We start from the raw sequence: 11,414 nt of genomic DNA, 5'->3' as shown, positions 1-11,414 counted from the left end.
ATCCTTATATGCTTCTAACACTCCAATCTTTTTTTTAATTGTCATTTGTAAGCTCATCTTACATGCTTCATATTTTACCACATTATTGGTGCAATTAAAATCCAACCTTACAGTGTTTGGATAATAATTGTCATCAGGGGATATCAAAACTACTCCAATCCTATGCCCTAAAGCATTTAAAGCTCCATCAAAGAATATTTTTCATGGCTTTTCTATTGGTTCCCTTTCTCGATTTAGGAGATGGTCATCAAATGTTCATCAAGAAAGTTAAATTTCATAGGTTCATATTCATTAGTTGCATCTCTGCAAGGAATTTAGCTATCACACTTCCTTTGGTTGTCTTTTGTGCAACATACACAATATCATATTCAGAAAGCATGACTTGCCATTTTGCTAACCTCTCTGACAATGATGGTTTTTTAAAGATACATTTGAAAATATCCTACTTTACTATCAACCAAGTAGTATGGTATATCATTTATAGCCTGAGCCTGTGGGCTGCCCATGCCAATGCATAGCACATTTTCTCTAATTAGGAATATTTGGACTCATATTTAGTGAACTTCTTACACAAGTAATAGACAACTTGCTCTTTCTTGTCCATTTCATCTTGTTACCCCAACACATATCCCATAGAATGGTTGTGCATGGTGAGATACAAAATCAATGGTTTCTCTATAACAAATAGTACCAACACCAACATATTTAATAGGTACTCTTTAATCTTTTCAAATGCATGCTGACATTCCTCATCCCATTTGCCGGGACCATGTTTTTGAAGTAACTTGAAAATTGGGTCATGTTTAGAAATTGAGAAATAAAACAGGAAATATAAGTTAACCTTCTTAAAAAACCCCTTACTTTCTTTTACGTGCGTAAGGAGATAGTTCTAGATGGCGAGTATCTTATTAGGTCAACTTTAATGCCATTCTCACTAACCCTGAATCTTAATAATTTTTTTGACTTAGCACTAAACGTGCATTTAGCTGGGTTTAGCTTAAGTTGATACTTCTACAATTTTTTAAACAACTTTCTAAGATTGGTAACATAGTCCTCTCCCTCATGAGATTTTGTAATCATATCATCCATATACACTTCTATTTCTTTATGCATCATGTTATGAAAAAAGGTTACCATTGCTCTTTGATAAGTAACTATTGTATTTTTCAATCCAAAAAGCTTAGACCTATATCAAAACGTGCCCCACATGGTAACAAATATAATTTTTTCCATATCAAAAAGGGCCATTTTAATTTGGTTATATCATAAAAAGCCATCCATGAATGAGAATGTAGAGTGCCTAGTAGTGTTATCCATAAGAATATTAATATAAGACAAAAAAATTATCTTTCAGGTTGGCCCTATTCTAATCGACCCATATTCAAACTTTTCATCCTTCTTAAGAACAAGGCCTATGTTAGCTATCTATTCCAAGTATTTGATTACTTTTAAAAAACCTACATCAAATTCTTTTTTCATTTTTTTTTTATTTTTAACAACATTTTGAGCTTCATGTTTTGCTACCCTAGCTTGTATTATGGCTTTAATGGCAATCAATATTCTACATTATCTAAACTGAGTCCTGGCATATTTGGGTATGACCATGCAAACACATCAATAAACTCATAAAGAATTCTTCTAACTTCTCTCTTTCTATGGATGAAAGGGATGTGTCCACCTTAACCTCTTTCTTATTTTTCTCATTACTTAAATTAAGCACATCGGTAGCTTTCTCATGCATTCAATTTGTTTTTTTTCTTGTTCCATTAGTTTTACTAAATCAGGGGATAAATTGTACTCATCCGAATCTTCTTTATTATCAAATTCATCAACATGAATAGCTTTTTCAAAGTCAAATCTTGGATTATTCTCATGATTATCCTTGTATTCATTATTTGAAAACTTAAAAATGGGTGAAATTGAAAGTATGTAGCCATGTGTATAGGAAAAGAAAAAGAAAAAGAAAAAAAATTGTAACTTTGAATTAATGAAATAATAGAGGAAATGAAAATGCAAAACACTAGTAATTTTATTGAAATAATAAAGGAAAGATAAGCCCATCCAAAAGTCTCTCAAATGCTCTTAAGCAAAAGCATTGGGGAAATTAACTCACTACATTATTTTTTGAAAGATTTAAGATAATTAGCAACTTTATTGCTTTTCAATTGTTCATCTCCTTGCCTGGAGGACATGGATAAATAAGAGTTCCATTTTCTAAGTTATTGTCACTTCATCACCCACTACATAGATATAGAATTCAGAGAAAGCCTTTTATATATTTAGCATAGGTCCCTTTTGTGTGACCTTAAGTGGATCAAAGTTGATACATCTGTCTAAACGAAATGTATCATAGAAGTAAGGGATGATCATTCTCTCGTACTCTGGCTCATATCCTTTAAGCCACGCCAATCTTTTTTTTTTAATTTTTTTAGTGATGGTTCTCTTTCTTTTTGTCGCAATGACCTTAAATCTCAGTCCAAACCTTTCCTTATTTTAGAATAGCCTTAGTGGTTCTTTGATTCCTTGTAAATTTTTTTCAAGGTCATATTCAACACGCCATCATTTACCAAGTGTTTGTTTGATGGCCATCCTAGTTACTCTTGATAAACGTAGAGTGGGCACTTTCGATCTTTCCCACATAACTTGCATTAGCAAATTCAAAAGATCTAAAAAGGCACTCTAATGCCTCATTCGTAGCCTCCACATATAAAGTAATCATGGCCTTGGTTACCAATAAGTCATTTTTCCATAAATACTAATCAGTTGATCTTCAATTATAAACTTTACTTTTTGATGCAAAGATGAGGGATAACAGCTACCATATGAATCCACGATCATCTTAACAAACAGTTATAGAATGGCAAAATGTCCAGGACGTAAAATTTTATAAAAAAATTACATGGCCTTATTTGCATTGGTATGTCGATGTTTTCTAACACTTCCTTTTGAGACCCATCAAAAGCCCTCACTACTATATGGTTGTTCTTCATAAATGATGCATTAATAAGAAATTTTGTATGGCTATTCTTCATATATGATGCATCAATGAGAAATTTTTGTTAGGGTGATCATGGGTGTGACATTGATTGAAGAGCCATTGTCAATAAGAACTTTAGTTAGGATATGGCTTTTGCATATAGTAGTGATATGAAGGGCCTTGGTACTACCCCGACCTTCTAGTGAAAAGTCATCATCAATGAAAGTTACGAAATTTAGAGCCATAATACTCCTCATAATATGGTCAAAATTCTCAATAGAGATGTTACGATCCATATGTGCTTGATTCAACACTCTTAATAGGGCATTCCAATGTGATTCAGAGTTCAACAATAGTGACAATAAAAAAATTCAGGCAGGCATCTTGTTCAACTACTCTATTACGTTGTATTCACTATGTTTAATTAATTTCAAAAACTCACAAGCTTTTTTTTAGTAACAGGTTCTTTATATCTTACATCTTGAGCCACTATAAAATGGGTTTTTTTTCTTTCTCACAACACCTTTTCTCTTTCCTTAGTTTTTTTTTAGCATATTCTAATATATTTTGGAGTATAACATCTCCCACTACATGCCATTCCACCTACTTCGATTATATTTGTAGTGCTAGTGGCATTTGGTTCACTTCCAACATGACAATCATTTAATCTTTGTGCCGTAAGATTATAATCATACTTTCATGACATTGCCTTATCACATTGGTAAGGGAATAGGCTAGGTATTCAAATTGTTATAGGTTTCAGGGGAAAAGAAATGGGCTGCTCTTTCGCCAAGCTTGGTTTTGCATTATAGAAGATAGTCACTGGCTTAAACATAAACTTAGGGAACATACTTTCTAAAGATCATCTTCTTATTCCATTCATCAAAGACTGTTTTTGTGCCTCACTTGGTTTTTCATTACAATAAATTGTCACTGGCTTAAGCACAAACTTAGCAAAAATACTCTTTAAAGATCCTCCTTCTATTACATTCACTATGTTCTGATCTTTTTTTTCACAAAACTCTACTAATGATGACTATATCATTGTTTGTAGCACTTGGCGAAACATGTCGTAATTTTGAATAAAGTGTCATACCATATTCATGTGATAAATACAAGTTTGGGCTAGGTCATAATCTTCATGATAGATCTCTTGTTTTAAGGGAATTGGATGAAGCATGTTAGCATTGACCAAGCTTTCAAACACTTGACCCATCAGGGTTTTAACTTCATCAACAGTTCTCTTAACTCATCTTACCATACCACCATTTATTGTATTAATTGTTGGCCCAGCGTGGTTTAGTCAAGGATTTTCATTGATATTTAGTTTTCTGTTAGTGTCAAAATTTATGTATCTTTTATTGATCAAGTGTTGCACTCTATTTTAAACACCATGCAATTTTTTATGGAATGGCCTATAATCTTATCATGATAATCACATCAAGCATTCAAATCATACCATCTAGGGTATGGAGGTTTCAATGGCTCTATAGGGTAAGGCGTAATGAGATTATTTGCTACTAGTTAAGGGAATAAATCAATGTAAGACATAGGAGTGTGGTCAATCAAAATTTTCTTTGAATGACCCTTGGACCTCTAAGATTGCTTGTTGAACTATTTAATTGAACAACAAGTTGGGCTATAGGTGCAGAGGTATAAGTAGGCATGCTAGGGTAAAAGCTCTATAGGAACCTCGATGGGGGTATCAGTTGATATAGGTATAGACCTTGGAAACTGTTATTTGTAGTAGGGTAATAAGGCTAGCAAGTTGGATGGGGGTGATATGGGATGAAATTTCTAGGTGGTTGATTCCCATAGGCCATTACATGTGCATCTCTAGCTTTTTTCTTAGATGGTATTACTTTTTTAGGGGTATCACATATCTCAATCTTACCACTCTTGATGGCACTTTCTATCATTTCATCAAAAATCACCATATTAGTAAAATTTTTTGTTACATTGCAAACAAGCTTGTCATAATATGGTGTCTTGCGAGTATTGATGAAAAGCACCATTGTCTCTTTCTTAGTCAAAAGTGGCTATACTTGAATAGCAAAGTCCTTCCATCTATGGGCATATTCTTTGAAAGTTCCATTGGCTCTTTTTTTCATATTTTACAGTGGCAACCTATCAAGAGCCATGTCTAATACATGCTTGTATTGACCTAACAAAAACCTAGCAAGACCCTTCCAAGAATGTATGTGACTTTTATCTAGTTAAACATGCCATCTAGCTATAGACCCAGTGAGACTGTCTTGGAAACAGTGGATCAAAAGCTTATCATTGTCAATGTGACTTACCATTTTATGATAGAACATTATGAGATGATCCAATGGGCATTTACTTTCATCATATTTCTCAAAATCAAAAGTTTTAAATTTCAATAGAATTACTAGATCAAGGACTAAAATAAGTTCATTTGCATCAATACTTCTAAAGATATCACTTTTTTCAATGACTTTTAGTCTCTCTTCTAACAAGTCATACCTATGTTGAATTTTTTTTCTCTCCTAACTTTGATATGCTCTCTAATTTCTCTTGCTCTTCGAGATCATCTAAATTGGAAACAAAAATTAGATTAACTAAATTACATCCTAGGTTTTGCTCGAATTGCCCCTAATTTTGTTATTGATTAGTTGGTAAGTTCACATTCACGAATGGGTAAGGTTACCCATGCATAGGCAGTTGATACATCACTTGAAGAGCTCGAGCATAAGGTGGTGTATACTTAGGTGGGTAAAATGGCTCTTCTCTAACATTGTTGTTTTCATGGGGTCAATTTTTTTCTCTTGCAATAGAGGTTTCAGCAACACATTTCTTATTGGCCATGCTCCTCATTAACTTTCTTAACTTCATCATTTGTCTTCTCATCTCCTTTTGCATTTTGGTCATCTGTTCTCGTATATCTTCTTGAGCTTTTTCCATTCTTTTTATCCTGGCTACCTGCTTATTTTTCATAATTTTAATATATGACTGTGTATTGTACAGGTGGAGAACATATTGGTTTCGAACTTTCGATGGTTGAGTTATCTTTAAACCTTTATTACCACAATTTGAAAAATTATGATGCCATATTATTTTTGTAAAAGAAAAATCTTTATTTTAATTTTAAAAACATCATTGTAATAAGGTAAAAGATTTAGAAATAAAGAAATATACACAATGTATGCATGAATGCATTGAAAGGTATTTGCTCCAAGACATATCTCAAACATTAGAACTTTTCATTAATTCTGAATAAGTTTTGAATATAGAGAGTTTATCATTCTAGAATTGTAACCATATAAACATTTAATTTGCTCATAATGATCCCTAGCTTTAACCAAAAAATCCAATAGACATTTCTCATAACTTTTGGTTAGATTGATTTCTTATATCAAAGCTTCTACCTTCTTGACCATCTCCATTATTTTTCTCACCACCTTACAAATTTGAGTAGCCAAATGTATGTATTGTTGCCTTTCCAAGCTCTCCACCTTCCACTTCATGTGAGCATCATTTTTGATATCGCAAGTGTATCTCTGATTTTTTGCCTTATTTTGTCATTCTTTGATGATTGTGAAAATATGGCCCTTGTGGTCTCATAATTGTTGTTTCATTTTTTGAATTGATTGGCAGAATGATTCCTTTTTCTTTTGCATTTTGCAGTGCTTTATCTTTTATTTTTTATTTGAGCCTTTAATCTAGCATTTTCTTTTTGGCGTTCTATCAACCTTACTGAAGCTTTTGAATACAAACCTTCTTAATTTTGTTGCTCTTAAGATATCCATATGGCTTTTTCTTTATTTTCCTTAGCTTTGTCCTTTCAAAGTTGCATCTCTTCTTAAAGTTCAATCATCTCCCTATGATGCCTACCACTAAGTCTGACACATTTTCTCTCTTTCAATTTGGTTCACATCATTTTGTTTTTTAATGCAAATCCTTTAGATCATTTTTTACCAATCCCCATCTTGCATTACCTTTTTTAGTCTAGTTTCTCGGGCTTTCACTTCATATTTTAGTTGTCCCATTTCTTCTCAAAGTCTTAAATTATCTTTCTTCAGTTTATCTTTTTTTTGTTTCAAGTTCTTGCCTACAAGCTCAACTTCTAACAATGATTTTTTTGCCCATAGGTCAACTTGTTGAAATGAGAAATCACATGAAGGGAGCACAATATCTATTGGATACTTTACCTTGCAAATTAAATAGTTAAGAGTGACTTTGTTAAGGATAGGTCATAATCTTAGCCTCTGAGTTTTTTTTAATACCATCATTGATTATTCCATTATTCTTGATGAACCCGTTCTCCATAAGCAAACTTTACTTAAGCGAGTCCATGTGTTGTAGGGATAAACTGCTTTGCATCGAATTTCTTTAACACTATTAGTGGAGCATAACTTACCACTCTCCACAATCTCAAAAGTAGTATCTATGAATCATCTCCACCTTGATATAACATAGGCACATGAGGCATCCATGGTGCCATCCATTTGACCTGATAACTAATAAGTCTTCAAAAAAACACTACCTACTCTTCTTTGAATTTTAATGTTGGCCACTAACTCTAGCAAAACTCTTTGACTAGGGCTCTATTTTGAAAATAAGGCTTGGAAAAAACAATTTTTTTGCATATGAAATGGTTCTTTATCTAAACAAATAGTAGATATGCACTCCCTATGAAATGCTCTTTGTCCCAACGAAAAAAATTCAATGACCTAATTGTCTCAACTAGGATGGCTAAAATAGGATTAATCACCTAATAGATCAACTATCGCTAGTTCATTGTACCTTAAAGTTTTTAGAAAGATCACCATGTTGTAAATTGCTAAGGCAAACACTGCTATGCCTTGATCATCTTTCGAGTTTCCCAAAATGAAATCACAAAAAAAATGCCAAGGTAAGTTAGCACATTTGCTTTTATCTTTTGTCAAAGCATCTATGGCCTCTACCTTTATTCCCATCAATTTAGCTATCTTCTTCCGGTACCCTGACTTTAGTTTTCTTACATATATCTTATCAGGGTACTCTAATTCTAATCCCACCAAGATCGAATATTCCTCGGTGGTCAATGTCAAATCCTCCTTATTAATTGTGAAACATCTATATGATAGGTCCCAAAGCTGAATGGCTGTTTGAATCAAATGCTCCTTAATCACTATTGAGATAAGAGATGCAATCTGCCCATACTTTTCATAAAACTTTTTTTTCTAGCTTTACTCATCCGATTCCATATGGTAGCCAAATCTTCTAAGTTATTATGTGTAAAATTCAGATGCACTTTTTTTGGTAATCTAAACACAAAACCAACAAATAAACAATCCCTTTCCTTTTATTGAGTTTTCTTAAACCATTCATGCACCTCATTGTAAGATTCACAAAGGGTGCTTACAAAAGAAGAACAAATCTATAATACTGTGGGATACATGAAAAGAACTTGGCTAAAAGATATCTCAGAGAAAATACCTCACTATATTATTATAGTATGCCAATGTAATTTATGCAAAGAAATACAAAAAGAGGAAAAAACAACAAGTTAGTACATAAAAAAATGAAAATAATAAATAATAATAAATAGTAATAAAAGCTTGAAAAATGAAAGAAACAAAAAGAAGAGTTTTCTCTTTATATTATTTTTAGAAAAAGAAAAGGAAATGAGATAAAGATCTTATTGTATTTAAAAAAAAAATCAAAACAAATATGAATGCATACATTTATGATTTTCTTTAGAAAAGTATTACAATACAAATGTTCCATTTTTTTGTCTTAATTTTTAAGGATGATCTACAGAGGGTAGACATGGCTTTACATAGAGTCGACCTTTTTGGCTTACTATATGCTTGATTTAGATTGATTTGCATCTAAAAGGTGCCCAAACTATTTCTCATTGGTGTCCACTTTGGACTAGTAAGGCACCTCGATCCTCACCCATTACAAGTTTTAAATAGAAATGGTTCAATTTAAGTGTAAGTATTTCACTTGTCATTACGGAGGTTATCACCTCACGAGAGCCTAGGTACTTTACTCCCTCCTAAGAGAGTTAAAGCTCAGGTATAAAGCTCATGCATGATATGAATGTGTTGTGAGTGAATAAGGGAACAAAGTATTATAATCCTTATTCTAAGCACCTCATAATAACAATAATAATACATACGAAGCATTAAATAAAAAAGCAAATAATAAATAAATGACATGGGTAAAATGAAATGCAATTTTTCATTTTCCTTATTATTATTATTATATTATTATTATTTTTTTTTAGTAGAAAAAATTAAAATTATGAAAATTAAGGTTAAATACCAATTAAGACCATTAAAACAAAATTAAAGATAGCACATTATTAATTTTTGGCCTAACTCTCTAAAAAAATGATATCCCTAACGAAGTCACCAAGCTATCGTAATGATTTTGGAGACCGCTAAATAAATTTGAAAAGAAAAAGCAGTTGCCACCAATATTTTTTTGGCTAGATGTGACTGGCCACCTATTAAAATTTATCATTTTAACAAAAACCTTAAAATTAATTAAAGCTTTATCAAAAAGATAATTTTTGGGCCTAGGAAACAGTTTTGGTTTAGGATTCGATTACGCATGGGGAATAATTAGCACCCCCATAGCACTTGTTAAAAATGATACCAATTAATTATTTGCTATCTTTTGATTTAGACCAAAATTGTTTTAATTTTGGCATTTAAAATTTAATTTTCTACATTTTATATATAGTAAAAAAAACATATTGTTATTTTTTTAGTATATATTTTTTTATTTTTGAAAAATAAACGAGAACCTTACATATTGAAAATTTTCTAAAAATATTCCAATACTTTGGCAATATTAATAGGAAATTTCTCATCTAAAGAATTTTTAAGATCTCTACTCGGAATTCTAAAAAATTCTCTTCTCAATAGTCATATTTATCTTCAATATTTATATTTAGTAAGCAAATTGTAAAATACGATATCTATAACTTAAAAATTAAACAATGTTTTGTAAAAATTCATTTCTTATGCCATTTTTAGGAAAAAAATGAAAAATCTTTATCGAAAATTATTCTAAGTGTTCCAATACATTAGCCGCATTTTAGATAAATTTTCTTACCTAAAGATTACTAAAAAATCACTACTCGAATTTTTTTTAGATCTTATCCTTGAAGATTTTTCATTTGCTTTTATAACAATTATTAGCATTTAAAAGTAATGTAATAATATCTATAAATAGATTTATTTCCTAAAAAAAACATAGTTTTATATTATTAAAAAAACTGAAATTAAAGAAAATAATGATAAAATGAAAGTTTTTCATATTAAAAAGAAACTTTTAAATGTTCTAATACTTTAGTAATTTTTAAAAGATTTTTCTTACCTAGGAAATTATTAAGAATTACTACTAGAATTTCTCATACTCCCATCATCGGAAATTTTGTTTACTCTCTAGATTATGTAATGCTAACAATAAGGTAAAATATGTGCACCAAAAAAATATATATTACTCAATTTCTTTGTATTATATTTTTTGTTACTCGTTTTAATTTTGTTTTAATCCCTTAATTATTTCAAAATTATTAATAATTTTTAAAAAGGAACAATGTAAAGAAAATCTTTTTATTGAAAAATTTTTTAGATACGCTAATACTTTGACAGTACTTTTAGAAGAATTTTCTTATCTAAAGATTTCTTAAGAATCTTTACTCAGACCTCCTTAGAATCTCATTCTCGAAAATTTCATTTACTTTTTCTTTTCTTATTTCATTTTTATTCTAATCCTAATTTTTAGTTTTGATTATTACTTTTAATGAATTAACTTTTTTGAAAGATAAAATTAATTAATCATAATATTAATTTCATTACTAAAAGAGTAATTATATATTATTTTATCAATATTTAATATAATTTTAGGAAACTAAATGAATGAAAATCTTTCATATTAAATATTTTTCTAAATACTCTATTACTTTAGTAATATTTTTTCTAAAAAAACATTTTCACCTAGAAATTCTAAAGAATCATAACTCGAGCTTCCTTAAAATCTCATCCTTTGATATTTTCATCATCATCATCATCATTGTTATTATTATTACTATTGTTATTTGTTTTACATAAATCTAAAGTGTATAAAAAATAAAATGTGCCAAACATAGATTTAAGTATAAAAGATTAAATTAAAACAAGCATAGGAATTCAATCAATAAAGAAATTAAAAATGTATAAAATTAAACTTGCAATTAAAAATAAATAATATAAAAAATAATATGCATAGTCATGATTAAAATTAAATACACGGAAGTAAACCTTATTGGGAATCAACCTTAGGCTTTATAAAAATTTATTAATTATAAAATTTCACTTAAAAGGAACTTTCTAGATCTATCCGATTTTGAGCTAAACAAAAGAAGGCAAAGGAGAAATTTTCCATGCAACCTTACCATCATGGACCCAAGTTGGCTTTTGATGTTCATACGTTA

This window comes from Durio zibethinus, chromosome 6, assembly GCF_047325235.1.
Source record: "Durio zibethinus cultivar Kanyao isolate XHJ-2024 chromosome 6, ASM4732523v1, whole genome shotgun sequence".
NCBI lineage: Eukaryota > Viridiplantae > Streptophyta > Magnoliopsida > Malvales > Malvaceae > Durio > Durio zibethinus.
This window is presented reverse-complemented; position numbering follows the sequence as displayed.